Below are 17363 nucleotides of genomic sequence, written 5' to 3' on the forward strand. Positions count from 1 at the left end.
CAGGCGGAGCGCGATGAGTTGGAGCAAGAAACAGTAGTGGGTGTGGGTGATAACACACAGCCCAGCCTCGTCTCATCACAACATGCAGTGGAGGACTATGACGAGGAGGAGGATGAAGACATGGAGCAACTCTCCGGCCAAATTGAGGATATGACATGCACACCAGTCATATCCTCGGTTCAGCGTGGCTGGCCAGAGGACAGGGTAGATGAGGAGGAGGAGGAGGAGGACAGCATGTTCAGTCATCATGTTGGTCAGGATACTGAAGTGATGGCTGTTAAGAGTCTGGCGCACATGGCTGACTTTATGGTAAGCTGCCTGTCTCGTGACCCTCGCGTTAAGAACATTTTGGCCGACAATCATTACTGGTTGGTAACACTGTTAGACCCACGCTACAAGGAGAACTTTATGTCTCTTATTCCCGAGGCGGAGAGGTCAGCCAAAATGCAGCAGTTCCGGAAGGCCATAGTCACGGAAGTAGGCAAAGCATTCCCCTCACAAAACGCTAGCGGCATAGGTCAGGAATCAGTGGACAACCAAGGCGTACAGCCGAGAGGGGCACAAGTCCAATCCGCCAAAGGTAGGGGAACAGTCTTTAAGATGTGGGACAGTTTTCTCAGCCCCTCACGTACCACAGCCCCTGAGGTACGGGGTAGTGCCACAAGAAATCCTAAGTTTGCCCAGATGCTCAAGGAGTACCTTGCAGATCGAACAACTGTACTCCGACATTCCTCTGTGCCTTACAATTATTGGGTATCCAAGCTGGACACGTGGCATGAATTGGCTCTCTACGCCTTGGAAGTCCTGGCCTGCCCTGCCGCTAGCGTTTTGTCAGAGCGTGTTTTTGGTGCCTCAGGTGAAATCATTACAGATAAACGCACCCACCTGTCAACTGAAAATGCTGACAGGCTGACTCTGATCAAGATGAACAAGCTTTGGATTGGGACAGACTTCACCACACCACCAGCAAATGAGAGCGGAATTTAAATTTTGTAACGGGAATTTGCCATGTACCTCCACTCACCCATGGGTACACACTTCTGGACTTTGGATAATCGCTGGACTGCTCCTCCTTCTCCTCATGCACCACCATGATGACCGTTACAATACTTAGGCCGTTGTTTCAGGTATACTCCCAGTGGTACATTTTTTTGCCTATTCTTTCAGAATGGACATTACAACGACAGGAGACCCGCAACAATGTTTTGAGGCCCTCATGCACTTCTCTAACCAGGGACAATGTGGAGCTTCCCAATTTTTGGCTGCCCTCCCAAAGGGCTATACTACAATAGACCCACTTCCTTACAATGGGCACTTCAGGTTTACAGGCCCTCATGCACGTCTCTATCCAGGGACAATGTGGAGCTTCCCAATTTTTGGCTGCCCTGCCAAAGGGCTATACTACAATAGACCCACTTCCTTACAATGGACACTTCAGGTTTACAGGCCCTCATGCACGTCTCTATCCAGGGACAATGTGGAGCTTCCCAATTTTTGGCTGCCCTGCCAAAGGGCTATACTACAATAGACCCACTTCCTTACAATGGGCACTTCAGGTTTACAAGCCATCATGCACGTCTGTATGCAGGGGCATTGGTGAACCTCACAATTTTGGACTGCCCTAGCAAAGGAAAATACTACAAAGACTCACTTTCTCAAAATGGGCACATTAGACTCAAGAGGCCTTCATGTACGTCTCTTCTCAGGGACATCGGAGTGCCACACAATGTTTTCACGTAAAATCTTTCATGTAATCTCAAAAAGTAACATACACCAGCTCTATCTCACTATTGGGTAGGTGCCCTTAACATTTCCGCCATGAAAATTCATTTTGGTGTCATTTTGGAAGGTTTTCTGGCGAGTCCGTAAAAATGGCGTAAAACTTGGATAAAATTGTTCAAAACTGTGACTTTTGAGTGATAAATGCTTCAACGGGTCTTCCCCATGCTGTTGCCATGTCATTTGAGCTCTCTTCTGAGACTTTTGTGACATTTGTAGGGTTTCTACATGCTGCCGGGGGTCATTTCAGAAAAATACTCGGGTCTCCCATAGGATAACATTGGGCTCGGTGCTCGGGCCGAGTACATGAGTATCTTGGGATGCTCGGCCCGAGCCTCGAGCACCCGAACTTTTTGGTACTCGCTCATCACTACTCCTTATCAAAAATGAAATAGTTGAGTCAACAGAAAATTAATTGCTGTAATATTAAATTCCTGTATTTTGACCGGATAAGAACTGTGCTTAAACAGAAACTGTTGCAAACAATGGTGCGGTATGGAAGGATGCAGACTAACTAAATCGCAGGTAATCCACATGTAGTCTTTATGCCATGAGATAGAATTCATGTTGTTAATCAATGATTTAGTGTCTCTCAAGAAACTTGTAAGATCCCTCACAAGTGGCTGTAAGAAATGATCAATCCAAGCACCCAATTTTTCACCTAGGGAACCAATGCTAGATATAATTGCCCTCCCAATAATTTACAAGGGTATTCCCCCCCCTTCAGGACAATTATATCTGGCAAAACCCCCTTGTTGGCAAGGACAACAGTCAGACGTTTTTTGTAGTTGATGCAGTATGCGCACGTCTGGAGTAATTTTTGTCCACTCCTCTTTGCAGATCATCTCTAAATCATTAAGATTTTGAGGCTGGCACTTGGCAAATCAGAGCATCAGCTACCTCCATAAGTTTTCTATAGGATTAAGGTCTGGAGACTGGCTATACTACTCCATGACCATAATGTGCTTCTTTTTCAGTCAATCCTTTGTTGCCTTGGCTGTATGTTTTGGGTCATTGTCATGCTTGAAGACCCAGCCATAATGCATTCTTAATGTCCTGGCAGAGGACAGGATGTGGTCACTAAGGAATATATGGTACATGGCTCCATCCATTGTCCCATTGATGCGGTGAAGTAGTCCTGTGCCCTTAGCAGAGAAATAAATATAATGTTTCCACGTCCGTGCTTGACAGTGGGGAAGGTGTTATTTGAGTCTTAGACACCATTTCTCTTCTTCCAAACATGGCGACTTGAGTTAAGGCCACAAAGCTCAATTTTTGTTTCATCTGACCAGAGCACCTTCTCTCAGTCACTCTCAGAATCATCCAGGTGTTCATTGCAAACTTCAAATGGGCCTGCACATGTGCCTTCTTGAGCAGTGGGACTTTGCGGGCATTGCAGGATTTTAAGCCTTTATGGTGTAATGTGTTACTAACGGTAGTCCCAGCTGCCTTGAGATAATTAACAAGTTACCCCTGTGTAGTTTTAAGCTGATTTCCTACCTTCCTCATGATCCTGGGTACCCCACAAGGAGAGATTTTTCATGGTGCCCCAGATTGATGTCGATTAACATTAATTTGTTTTTTCTTGTATGTTCTTACTATTGCACAAACACTTGTCTCCTTTTCACCCAGCATCTTACTTATGGTCTTGCCCATGTTGTAAAGGTTAGAGTCTGACTGATTAATTGAGTCTGTGGACAGTAGTATTTTATACAGGTGGCAATTTAAAACAGCTGTTTTTAATGCAGGTAACGAGTTGATTAGGAGCGCCTAAGTGGTCTGTAGGAGCCAGAACTCTTAATGGTTTGTAGGGTATCAAATACTTATTTCTCTCTGCAAAATGCAAATAAATTTGTACAATTTATACAATGTGAAATTCTGGATTTTTTTATTTTTGATATTCTATCTCTCACTGTAAAAATTAACCTACTCTTAAAATTATAGACTGTTCATGTCTTTGTAAGTGGGCAAACTTACAAATCAGCAAGGGATCAAATAATTATTTACTTCACTGTATGTTCTGCTGATCTGTGATGTATGTAGTGTACTCGTGTGATGTTTATAATATGTGCACTTCCCATGTATGATGTGTGCGTTGTGCTTATGACATCTCTCATGTTTGGGTTATGCTTGTGTGACATGTAGAAAGTGTACGCTGTACTTGTGTGATGTGTCTGATTTGTGCACTGTGCTTGTTTGATGTGTCTGTTTTGTGTGCTGTACTAATGTGATGTGCATAAAGTGTATGCTTTGCTTGTGTGATCTGTAGAATGTGTGCGCTGTGATTATGTGATGTGTCTGAGTTATGCACTCATCTTCATTTGTGTGCAATATGCTGTGTACTTGCTAAATATGTGCATTGTGATTTTCTGATAGGTGTCCAACGTTGTTGTGTGAAATAATGTTACTGAAAGGGATTTTCTGTGTTTTTTTTGTTTTTGTTTTTTTTTTTTAATGGCCTTAGGCTGGTGCTATTGAAAAACATTAAAATGAGGCATACTTACAGTATCCTCAGAACCAGCAATTCCCCTTTGCTACTGCTTTGGTCTATGTTTGCAGGCTACAGCTATGATATCATGTTTGAGAAATCAACGTTTGGCCAGTTGTATGAAAGTGAACGGTTCTTAATTAGGCCAGACGTATGGGTCCTATTGTTTGTTAAATCAAAAGACGTTAACCATTGTCTCTACCCAGACTGATCGGAGCTTTATTGTTTATAAATGTGTATTGCTTCAGCCCCTCTGACTGCATAGTTTGAAGGAAAATTATACAGTTGGATTGAACTTGTGTCCAATGAGAGGGCAGCCATCTCCACCAAGCCAGTAAGAGATATTAATGGTATGAAAAGGCTTGCTTCTGTCCTCAGTGAATTATACTACATGCCCCCAGCCGAGGAACTTTAGCTCCAGCTGGGGAATCACAGAATTGGACTAAGAGAAAGGATTCTACATGATGTCAGCTAAGGAACTTAGATTCCAACTGAAGAAACACAGAACTGCTTCCTAAGCTTGTCAATATCTCTTCTCAGTGAGTAACCAGCAAAAGCGGTGTGCTGCTGGACTGGGATAGTTGGCCCTGAAGTCACAAAGACTCAAATCCCTGGTGGGTCAGCTGAAGAGTGAGACTCTGTTGCTTGTAACATCTTGTGTCTTGCTGGGAATGTACTATATGTTTTGCCCGTTGGTGAATTAATAAAATCTTACCAATGTGGGGTTCACTCACAATGTGTTGCCTGAGTAGTGTTTTGTCCACAGGAAAGGAGTGCAGGCATTCAGTGGGATGAGCCCTGGACCATGCACTCTTTATAAAGACAGCCAGGTTAGCAGATGAAAGCACCAATGGACCCTCATTTCTCCACAATTGATGGCAGCAGTGGGATACTACTTAGCCCGGCTGGGCTGATTCAAAGGAGCTGCAGGGGACAGGTGATCGTAGACACCATCCAAGGGTTCATTAATCCTGGAGGCATATAGGAATACCCAGCAGGCAATTGGTGAGGCATACAGGTTTCGGACACCACCATGTCCAACCTCACCAGCTCGGCCTTGGGAAGAGGACCGCAATGTTCATACAGCCTCAGAAGTAAATGGCTTCTACAGCAGCTGTGGTGGTGTTTACAGATTGAATACAGGGCCAAGGACACCTGTCCAGATTTAATCCAGGAATTGGTCTGTTGAGAAGCCCAGAACATCATGGAGGATGAAGACCCTGATGAGAATGACACAGAGGAAGTAAGCTATGTGCCAGATCAAGGATAGCATGGTAGTCTGCAATCAACAACCCAATCCCAAGCAACCCAAATCTGTGAGTTGGTGGCCGCAACTGGAACCAAAGTATCAAGCAAGGAGAGGGCTTGTGTTCAGCACTACGTTTTGGGCATTCCAGTTTGCCTACTACCAGCTACTCGACCAGGACTATCTTTCTACACTGCATAAGCCCCACCAGTACAAAGTCTTACCAACGCTGTTATACGTGCGGGCGCCTTGGACATATGGACAAAAGGCGGGGCTCCATGCTTGGAGCCCATCTGCCTACCCAACTTTTCTAAGTCTTCCAAGATGAATCATTGGGGTCTTAAGGATGCTACACTGGAATGCACCAGCGGCAAAGAAGGTGATCGATGTGGGCAGACACCCTACTCAATCATCCCATGCCTGGAGCCCACCTGAAGGTCCATCCATTCAACCTCTGTTGAGACAAGTCATTAGGGTCTGAGGGATGCTACCCCCTGGATACACCAGCCGGGAAGAAGTAATCTACCTGGTCGGATGTTCTACAGCAGCAAACCTCCATCGGCACATCCTTCCTGTCAAAGTTGGTGACATACAGGCCCAGGCATTTCAAGACACTGGGTCATCCACCCTGGTCAACCTAGATATTATTCCACCAGAACATCATTTACCAGGCCACCAAGTGACCAACTCCCTGGCTGGCGCCCAATGCTCAGCCATCCCTCTGGAACATGTGCAGTTGGAAGAGGTAATGTGGCCTTTTTAAATGAAGATTCCTAGGAAAGGTTCATCCAATTACAACGATTGAAGCCATATAACTTCTTTGTTAAGGCCCCGTTACACTCAGCGACATATCTAACGATATATCGCCGGGGTCACGGATTCCGTGACACACATCCGGCATCGTAAGCGACGTTGTTGCGTGTGACACCAACGAACGAGCGTTAACGATGGAAAATACTCACCTTATCGTCCATCGTTGACACGTCCTTCATTTTCAAAAAATCATTGATTGTGGAGGACGCAGGTTATTCATCGTTCCCGAGGCACCACACATCGCTATCTGTGACACCTTGGGATCAAAGAACTACAGCTTACCTGCGTCCATCGGCAATATGGAAGGAAGAAGGTGGGCGGGATGTTACGTCCTGCTCATATCTGCCCCTCCGCTTCTATTGGGCGGCCGCTGAGTGATGTCGCTGTGGCACCAAATGTCCCTCCCCCTTCAGGAAGAGGATGTTCGCCACCCACAGCGAGGTCATTTGGAAGGTAAGTACGTGTGATGGGGGTTACCGACTTTGTGCGGCACGGGCAACAAATTGCCCGTAACGCACAAATGATGGGGGCGGGTGCGATCGCACATGCGATTGCACAATAAATCGACGCGTGTAATGGGGCCTTTAGAGTATGTCTATATCTTCTTTTTAACTTTTTACCAGCTTTTTACCTCATTGGCTGCTTCGTGCCTGCAATTCAGTCCTCTGCCGCACAGCATCTCTGGCCCAGTGTTCTCTCTAGGCCTTGGCTTACAGCAACGAAAAGGTCCTGGAGTTCACTTCTCTAGCTTGCGGTTGGAAGCCCTGGCCTAGAATGAACATTCTGCAAAGGACAAGGAGGACCGAACATCAAGCAGGAAACAGCCTGAGAGGAGCACAGAGGTGATAGTGAGTTTTGTTTGGCTCACTTTATATCTCTTTTGTGTCTTTTTGACCATCACATTTTCTCCTCATAGTGATTGTAGATTGTTTTGTTTCAATTTTACTTAATGGTTATATTTTAATTTGTAAATACTTTTCCAAGTTATTTATAAGATCTGTTTTTTTACTTTTCATGTTCATGGCAACAGTTTCCAACTTACTTTCTAAAATATACAAATGTGTTAGAATGTATATTTTTACTTTAAAAGTACTTACTAAATAACTTCAACAAAATTTTTTATGATCCTCTAATAATGATTTGACTCGATAACCTAAAGTTGACCAGTTCACAAGGACTACAATAAGGAAGGCAGATGAAAGAAATATTGATTCTTTTATTACAACTATAAAAATAGTGTACTTTCAAATCTACTGAAAGAAAGATGAAATAATTTTTTTTTAAAGTTTTAACGTGCACTGACATATTGGACTAACTTTTCTTTTAGTCATAGTTTCCATGTAACAGCAATGACTTAATAGTCTTGGTCTATACTTCATTCCTCTCTAATCACTTGATCATGTCCCTGTGTTTTATCTATAATTGCACCATACGCCTTTTTGCAGCCTTCAATTTCTTAGAAAACACCATTTCATAATTCACTGTGTCATTGACATCTCAAAGTTATAATGCATGTTTGCTTGAAGCACAAATGATTAACTGACTTGTTTTTGTCTTGCTGTAAAATGTTGATACTTACCCGCTTCTGTATTCTTAACTGTTAATGTGCTGTATTATTTCTATCTCTTTCTACTACACTTTGACTAAGTAGTGATGATGTTAAAATTCAAAACTATATTATTCCTTTGTAGAAAAATTGTTGTTGTAACCTAATGAAGATTAAGTTTGCCACATTAGAGATGACTTTTGGCTCCATACAGGTTACAATTTTAATTGACTTACTGTCTCTGTGCCAATTAGAGGTAATATTACTCTATTAGTGATATGTTTATAATTTTGGTGTTTTTTTACTTGAATTTTTATGTTGCTTTCTCTCTATCCTAAATTTTTCTCTTGGTCTTCCTCCTGTAGAACTTCTCTAGTCAACCAAAGGTACGGACAAACCTTGTGGGATCCAAACTTGGTTCATTTTAATGAATATGAGCTCACGTTGGCTGTGGTCAGGCAGATGTGCCTGTCTGTGATCATATCCCCTGACATGCTAACCACGCATTGTGATAGTATGCTTGCTGCAGGGTAGGCCAGCACCTTCAAGCAAGGGCAAGCTCAGACCATGTGTCCCATTTGGAGACGCAGGAGTTAAATGGGGCAGACTCATCACTCTGTATGTGGAGACATGTGGACAAGCACTCTTGCACCATGTTATTGAATGCTGCCTGCTGCTAAAATGGACATAATTTGATGGTTGTACCAAATGTTGTGGAAGATTTTCCACATTTTTGCCAGGCTAACCCTGCCTTCTGAGGTGGGGCTGGGGGCCCAACTACATTGGCAACTTCCTCCTCTTCCTCTACCTCATGGTTCCACTGAGCCCTTACTGTCAGGTGGAAATGTCAATAGTAATGCACCTACCTGAATTTGCATGTATTCACACTTTTTCTGATCATGCTACACTGATGGCAAAAAGGATAGCACGTTGTCCTTGTAGCAAGGATCAAGCTTGGTGGTCATCCAGTAATCGGCACTGGTTATAATCCAGGCAACGCAGAGGTAATTACTTAGGCAATGCAGCATGTATTTACTCAAGTTTGCCCAGCTGCCCAGAAACAACGATAATCTGTCCTCGGTTAGAGATGTATCGATTGTGTCTTCTGTATCCCCCAGCCATGGTCCAATGATACGCATGAGCTGCTTTGGGTGCCACTATGCTTTGAACATGGTTCCTTCTCCTCCACATCATCATCCTTCAAAACTGTCCTCTGGCTGGATAGTTGTGTACCTGTCTGCTGTTGGTACAGGAACCCACCCTCCGAGCCATGTGTGGATGACTGGCCTAATAATCATGTGAATGACCCTGATACCTCCTCCTCTTTCTCCTGTTCTACCTCCATCATCACCTGAAGCATTTTTTCAAGTAGGTATATAAGTGGGAAAGTAATACTGATGATGGAGTCATCAATGCTGACCATGTTCGTGGGGAACTCGAGAAGTGCAACAGGGCACACATGTCCCACATGTAGACCCACTTCATGGCCATGAAGTGGTGATGTTCTGCAGAGTGACTCACCCATGCGGTCTGCTGTTTCTCCAGCATATGCAAGGTGGAGTTCCACCTTGTTGGTATGTCGCATATGAATTGTTGAGCGGAAAGGCAGAAGTTAAGCAATAGTGATGAGCGAGCATGCTTGTCACTACTCGGTACTCGCACGAGTATCGCTGTACTCGGGCTGCTCGGCGGGGACCGAGTAATCTCGCGATACTCGTGCTGTACTCGTGGTCTTCATTTCTGCATGTTGGCGCTCTTTTGAGAGCCAGCCCTCATGCAGGGATTGGCTGGCAGACCACTGCAATGCCACAGCCCTGTTAGTTGTGGAATTGCAGTGATTGGCCGGCCTGCACAGCGTGACCGAGCCTTTATATCGGCCGGCGCGCTGTGCTCTGCTCACAGCTATCCAGACAGTGAGTGCAGGGAGAGTGTCGCTGATTCAGGGAAAGCTTTGCGGCCCTTTATAGCTTTTTCAGTTGCAGGGCTGCAAACAGTGTGACCAAAAGTCCTTCTCAGGACTATTCTAGTTGTATACAGGCAGGCAGGGTATAGCCAGGTCGGAGTACAGTAGCAGAGTCCTTCTCAGGACTACTGTTGCTATATACAGGCAGGGTATAGCCAGGTCTGAATACAGGCTAGTGACCAAAAGAGTCCTTGTCAGGACTATTGTACCAGTATACAGGCAGGCAGGCAGGCAGGGTAGTGGTGACCGTATACCAGCCTTCATCATATCTGGGGCTGGTGTACACAGTGTAAAACAGTCCAGATAGTGTCTGACTTGTCTGTAATTGTCGCTCCCCAAAAAAACCTGTTAGGTTATTATTGCGTCCGTGCTTGGTTTTTAAAACCGCACGTGTGTGCCTGTTGGTGGCAGCGTACAGGTGCACTTGTGTGCAATTTCCACACACTTTGATATAACGCACAAGTAGTGAATATACACGTCAGCAGTGCACAGCATTGCAAAATGCGCAAGGGCATTGGCAAGGAACAAGGAAGTGGACGTGATGGTGGTGCAGGCAGAGGCCGAGGTCGTGGGCAAGCTCTAATTTCGCCACAACAAAGGGCCACATCTAGTCGCTCGCACGTCCTGTCCCAAATACTTGGGGACCGCAGCAGTACACCGCTCTTGAACCAAGACCAGTGTCAACAGGTTGTTAGTTGGATAGCAGATAATGCTTCCAGTCAGATTGGCACCACCACAAACACTCTGTCTTCCACACGGTCAAGTGTCAGTAGCCGTGATACTGCACCGCACATTTCTGAACCTGATCCTCCTTCCTACCACCAGGCTGAGTACACGTCCTCCTCGGACATTAATGATCCCACACTTGGACACTCGGAAGAGCTGTTCACGTTTCCATTCACACATTCTGGCCTCTCGCCAGCTCATATTGAAGTGGGTCATGAGGAGATCGTCTGTACAGATGGCCAAATATTTGAGCAGCCACGTTCTCACGAAGTTGGCAACGTGTCTCAACAAGTGGTGGACGATGATGAGACACAATTGTCAGCAAGTCAGGAGGAGGAGCAGGGTGCGGAAGAGGAAGACGACGTGGTGGATGATCCAGTAACTGACCCAACCTGGCAGGAGGATATGCAGAGCGAGGACAGCAGTGCACAGGGGGAGGGAGGCGTAGCATCACAACAGGCAGTAAGAAGCAGGGTGGTGGCCCCAGGCAGAAGTCAGGCAACCGTTCCCCGGAACAACACGACGACACAAGGTGCCTGTACAAATGTTAGGTCTTCCCGAGTCTGGCAGTTTTTTAAGTTGGATCCAGATGATTCAAAAAAGGACATTTGCAACACCTGCCGTGCCAGCATCAGCAGGGGTACCAAAACTAGCAGCCTGACCACCACCAGCATGATCAGGCACATGTCAGCCAAGCACCCGACTTTGTGGGAAGTACAACAGAGTCGAGGAGCAGTGCTTGCTGATGTCACTGCTACGTCTTCGCTGGTTGTGCATGCGAGCCAATCCTCTGTCCATGCTGCCTGCGAACAAGCCTCCTCCACTCCTGCACCTGCAGTTGCCTACGCAGAAAGAACACCATCATCAAGCACGTCCTTGTCCCAGCGCAGCGTTCAGTTATCCATTCAGCAAACCTTTGAACGCAGGCGCAAATACACTGCCAACACCCCACATGCCACAGTTCTAAATGCTAACATTTCGCGACTGCTTGCGCTGGAAATGTTGCCTTTTAGGCTGGTGGAGACTGAAGCATTCCGTGACCTGATGGCGGCAGCTGTCCCACGTTACTCGGTCCCCAGCCGCCACTCTTTCTCCCGGTGTGCCGTCCCCGCGTTGCATAACCACGTGTCACAAAACATCACACGTGCCCTGAACAACGCTGTTTCACCCAAGGTCCACCTAACCACAGACACGTGGACAAGTGCTTGTGGGCAAGGCCGCTACATCTCGTTGACGGCACACTGGGTTAATATTGTGGAAGCTGGGACCCAGTCTGAGCGAGGGACGGAACACGTCCTTCCCACACCAAGGTTTGCAGGCCCTACCTCAGTCAGTGTTTCACCCACACTCTACAGCTCCGGAATGTCATGCTCTTCAGCCTCCTCCTCCTCCTGCGCATCCTCATCCACTGTGCCCTCCACACCAGTCACAAGCTGGAAGCACTGCAGCACTGCCTCGGCGAAGCGGCAACAGGCTGTGCTGAAGCTAATCTGCATAGGTGACAAACCCCACAATGCAGAAGAGCTGTGGACAGCTCTGAAACAGCAGGCAGATCACTGGCTCACACCTCTGAACCTAAAGCCAGGAAAGGTCGTGTGTGACAATGGCCGGAACCTGGTGGCGGCTTTGAGGCGAGGCCAGCTGACACATGTTCCATGCGTGGCCCATGTGCTCAACCTCGTGGTTCAGCGGTTTATAAAGTCATACCCAGAGCTGTCTGATCTACTGGTAAAAGTTCGCCGCCTGTCTGCACATTTTCGAAAGTCACCTACTGCTTCAGCCGGCCTTGCCGGCTTTCAGCGCCGTTTGCATCTTCCGGCTCACAGACTGGTGTGTGATGTCCCCACGCGTTGGAATTCAACTCTGCACATGTTGGTCAGGATATGTGAGCAGAAGAGGGCAGTTGTTGAGTACCTGCATCACCTAAGCCGTCGGGAAATGGGTCAAACTCCACACATAACACCTGAGGAGTGGAGATGGATGTCAGACCTATGTACCATCCTCCAAAACTTTGAGGACTCCACCAAGATGGTGAGTGGTGATGACGCCATTATTAGCGTCACCATACCGCTACTCTGCCTTCTAAAACGGTCTCTGCTGAAAAACAAACATGATGCATTGCAGGCGGAGCGCGATGAGTTGCAGCAAGAAACAGTAGTGGGTGTGGGTGATAACACACAGCCCAGCCTCGTCTCATCACAACGTGCAGTGGAGGACTATGACGAGGAGGAGGATGAAGACATGGAGCAACTCTCCGGCCAAATTGAGGATATGACATGCACACCAGTCATATCCTCGGTTCAGCGTGGCTGGCCAGAGGACAGGGTAGATGAGGAGGAGGAGGAGGAGGAGGAGGAGGACAGCATGTTCAGTCATCTTGTTGGTCAGGCTACTGAAGTCCTGGCTGTTAAGAGTCTGGTGCACATGGCTGACTTTATGGTAAGCTGCCTGTCTCGTGACCCTCGCGTTAAGAACATCTTGGCCGACAATCATTACTGGTTGGTAACACTGTTAGACCCACGCTACAAGGAGAACTTTTTGTCTCTTATTCCCGTGGAGGAGAGGTCAACCAAAATGCAGCAGTTTCGGAAGGCCATACTCACGGAAGTAGGCAAAGCATTCCCCTCACAAAACGCTAGCGGCATAGGTCATGAATCAGTGGACAACCGAGGCGTACAGCCGAGAGAGGCACAAGTCCAATCCGCCAGAGGTAGGGGAACAGTCTTTAAGATGTGGGACAGTTTTCTCAGCCCCTCACGTACCACAGCCCCTGAGGTGCGGGGTAGTGCCACAAGAAATCCTAAGTTTGCCCAGATGCTGAAGGAGTACCTTGCAGATCGAACAACAGTACTCCGACATTCCTCTGTGCCTTATAATTATTGGGTATCCAAGCTGGACACGTGGCATGAATTGGCTCTCTACGCCTTGGAAGTCCTGGCCTGCCCTGCTGCTAGCGTTTTGTCAGAGCGTGTTTTTAGTGCCGCAGGTGGAATCATTACAGATAAACGCACCCGCCTGTCAACTGAAAATGCTGACAGGCTGACTCTGATCAAGATGAACAAGGGTTGGATTGGGCCAGACTTCACCACACCACCAGCAAATGAGAGCGGAATTTAAAGTTTGCCATGTACCTCCACTCACCCATGGGTACACACTTCTGGACTTTGGATAATCGCTGGACTCCTCCTCCTTCTCCTCATGCGCCACCATGATGATGACCGTTACAAATTGCAATACTTAGGCCTTTGTTTCAGGTATACCCCCAGTGGTAAATTTTTTCGCCCATTCTTTGCAGAATGGACATTACAACGACAGGAGACCCGCTCCTTTGCAATGGGAAAAATGTTTTGAGGCCCTCATGCACGTCTCTACCCAGGGACAACGTGGAGCCTCCCAATTTTTGGCTGCCCTGCCTAAGGGCTATACTATAATACACCCACTTCCTTAAAATGGACACTTAATGTTTTGAGGCCCTCATGCACGTCTCTACCCAGGGACAACGTGGAGCCTCCCAATTTTTGGCTGCCCTGCCTAAGGGCTATACTATAATACACCCACTTCCTTAAAATGGACACTTAATGTTTTGAGGCCCTCATGCACGTCTCTACCCAGGGACAACGTGGAGCCTCCCAATTTTTGGCTGCCCTGCCTAAGGGCTATACTATAATACACCCACTTCCTTAAAATGGAAACTTAATGTTTTGAGGCCCTCATGCACGTCTCTACCCAGGGACAACGTGGAGCCTCCCAATTTTTCGCTGCCCTGCCTAAGGGCTATACTATAATACACCCACTTCCTTAAAATGGACACTTAATGTTTTGAGGCCCTCATGCACGTCTCTACCCAGGGACAACGTGGAGCCTCCCAATTTTTGGCTGCCCTGCCTAAGGGCTATACTATAATACACCCACTTCCTTAAAATGGACACTTAATGTTTTGAGGCCCTCATGCACGTCTCTACCCAGGGACAACGTGGAGCCTCCCAATTTTTGGCTGCCCTGCCTAAGGGCTATACTATAATACACCCACTTCCTTAAAATGGACACTTAATGTTTTGAGGCCCTCATGCACGTCTCTACCCAGGGACAACGTGGAGCCTCCCAATTTTTGGCTGCCCTGCCTAAGGGCTATACTATAATACACCCACTTCCTTAAAATGGACACTTAATGTTTTGAGGCCCTCATGCACGTCTCTACCCAGGGACAACGTGGAGCCTCCCAATTTTTGGCTGCCCTGCCTAAGGGCTATACTATAATACACCCACTTCCTTAAAATGGACACTTAATGTTTTGAGGCCCTCATGTACGTCTCTACCCAGGGACAACGTGGAGCCTCCCAATTTTTGGCTGCCCTGCCTAAGGGCTATACTATAATACACCCACTTCCTGACAATGGACACTTAATGTTTTGAGGCCCTCATGCATGTCTCTACCCAGGGACAACGTGGAGCCTCCCAATTTTTGGCTGCCCTGCCTAAGGGCTATACTACAATAGACCCACTTCCTTCCAATGGGCACTTCAGGTTTACAGGCCCTCATGCACGTCTCTATCCAGGGACAACGTGGAGCCTCCCAATTTTTGGCTGCCCTGCCTAAGGGCTATACTACAATAGACCCACTTCCTTACAATGGGCACTTCAGGTTTACAGGCCATCATGCACGTCTCTATCCAGGGACAATGTGGATCCTCCCAATTTTTGGCTGCCCTGCCTAAGGGCTATACTACAATAGACCCACTTCCTTACAATGGGCACTTCAGGTTTACAGGCCCTCATGCACGTCTGTATGCAGGGGCATTGGTGAACCTCACAATTTTGGACTGCCCTGGCAAAGGAAAATACTACAAAGACTCACTTCCTCAAAATGGGCACATTAGACTCAAGAGGCCTTCATGTACGTCTCTTCTCAGGGACATCGGAGTGCCACACAATGTTTTCACGTAAAATCTTTCATGTATTAATCTCAAAAAGTAACATACACCAGCTCTATCTCACTATTGGGTATGTGCCCTTAACATTTCCGCCATGAAAAATCATTTTGGGGTCATTTTGGAAGGTTTTCTGGTGAGTCCGTAAAAATGGCATAAAACGCGGACAAAATTGTTCACAGCTGTGACTTTTCAGTGATAAATGCTTCAAGGGGTCTTCCCCATGCTGTTGCCATGTCATTTGAGCACTCTTCTGAGACTTTTGTGACATTTTTAGGGTTTCTCCATGCTGCCGGGGGGTCATTTCACAAAAATACTCGGGTCTCCCATAGGATAACATTGGGCTCGTTGCTCGGCCCGAGTACACGAGTATCTTGGGATGCTCGGCCCGAGCTTCGAGCACCCGAGCTTTTTAGTACTCGCTCATCACTATTAAGCAACAATGCAGACAGATGAGCAACAGCAGGGTGAGAGCACAGAAATCAAGCAAAGATGACCCACACTTTCTGCAGCAGCTCTGACATTTCTGGGTAGTTTTTCAGAAACCTATGCATCAGCAAATTCAGCACATGCATCATGGAAGTGATGTGCTCTAAATTGGCTAGGCCCAGAGCTGCTTCAAGATTTCTCCCACTATTGCACACAACCAGGCCGGGCTTGAGGTTCACAGATCCTGCACAGTATGAGATTTTTCCCCCAAATGATGAGTTTCAAAACAGAATGCTGTAGTTTTCCTCTGGCTGTGCTGAAGTTGATTGTTCAAGTGTTACACTGAGTAGATGAGGAGGAGGTGGAGGAAGCGGAGTAGGAGGATAAGGATGCAACATGGTCCTGGACATGTCCAGAAATCATCAGTGGTGGTAGGATATGCGCCAAAATGCTTTCCTTCACAAGCCCAGTCTTCATTCCATTTATCCAGTGAGCAGTGAGGGACATATAATGTCCCATCACTGTCTTTGCTTGCTGGTACACTTATTGGTGGTTTTGTGGATATTTACACTGATCGTATTGTGTAGTGCACATCTGATATGGTCCAGATCATGTGTGTGCAGGGCAGGGATGGTAATTCTGGAAAAGTAGTGGCATCTGGGACAATTTACTGCAAGACAGTCACCAGCATCAGTTTTTTAAAACTGTTCATCTCCACTAAACAGAATGGCACCATTTTAAAGGCCAGGTATTTTGAATTGCTGTCAGTCAGGGTAAAGGGCATGTGGATAGGTTAAGGGGTATTTCCTCTTTATCTCAAGGTTTTGGGTGATGGAGAGCTGAGAGCTTCCATGAGATGGTGTAAAGATGTTTGGTGGCATTGTTGGTGGTGGTGCTTTCACATTTTTAAATTTAAGGGAGTGAGATGACCCTGTTGTTCATGAGGGGGAAGAAAAGGCCTCGACAACAGTAGAAGAGAGAGCAGGAGGAACCTCGGATCATGCTTCTTCATTTTTCAAGTATGTAGTCTACAGCAGCTCATGCTTGCATTAAGCTTCTTTGTCATGTAGATGGTGCTATGATTAATAACATTTTCATCTCACTTCAATTTCTGATGACATAGTGCGCAAACCACCTTGTCTTGTCATCAACACATTGTCTGAAGAAATTCCATGCCAAGGAGCTCCTTTGAGCTTCTTTTGGTGTGCTATGTCCATTAGCATGGTATATATAGTAGCAGCCAACGTATTGACAGGGGCCGTCACTATGCTTTTGCACCCTGCTCCCTCTTTTTCTGTGCATCTGAACCACCATGACCGCCACCTGAAACTAGCCTAAGCTATCCAATATAAAATCGCCTCTACTTTTTCTGGCCTCAACATTTGTGCAGTGGAACTTGGGCCTAATAAATTACAGAGACCATCTTGTGTTCTGAATGTGAAGCA

Source organism: Anomaloglossus baeobatrachus, chromosome 2 (genome assembly GCF_048569485.1).
Source record: "Anomaloglossus baeobatrachus isolate aAnoBae1 chromosome 2, aAnoBae1.hap1, whole genome shotgun sequence".
NCBI lineage: Eukaryota > Metazoa > Chordata > Amphibia > Anura > Aromobatidae > Anomaloglossus > Anomaloglossus baeobatrachus.